We start from the raw sequence: 567 nt of genomic DNA, 5'->3' as shown, positions 1-567 counted from the left end.
AATTTGCAAATTTCACAAAGCAAGGTATTCATAATTCAATTCCAATTAATCTATTCAGATAAACAAACTCTAATTAAATTTATATATATGCTCAATACCTCTTAAACAAGATATTAACAAACCTTTCTTTTGTGCTTAATATATCAACACATAGTTATGAGGCTTTACTTGGAATAAAACAAAATTCTTGTTCTAATGTTTAAGGTTAACTTCCTTGGGTTGAGATTTTTCTTCTTCTTTTTTTAATATATATACATGTAACTTAAAACACAATGCATTTTTAACCCAGGTAATGAGCTTTTTGCTAATGACTCCTAAACCAGTTGGTCTTAGGGTATTAGGTGTTGAGACACCTCTGCGAGCTTAGTAACTCGGGTTATAGATACTGATATGTAGATAGTTCACTATTTAATTTTTTTAAGCTTTTCTACTCAACCCATATAACAAGCGTTGGACCAATAGCTTCCAAGTCAGTTGACTTTAGGGTATTAGATGTTAAGATACTACTTCAAGCTTAATTGCTTAAGTTAGGGAGGCTACGAAACCAAACTTATTTATATTTTTATT

The sequence above is a fragment of the Populus euphratica genome, unplaced genomic scaffold (assembly GCF_000495115.2).
Source record: "Populus euphratica unplaced genomic scaffold, PopEup_1.0 scaffold24.1, whole genome shotgun sequence".
Lineage (NCBI taxonomy): Eukaryota > Viridiplantae > Streptophyta > Magnoliopsida > Malpighiales > Salicaceae > Populus > Populus euphratica.
This window is presented reverse-complemented; position numbering follows the sequence as displayed.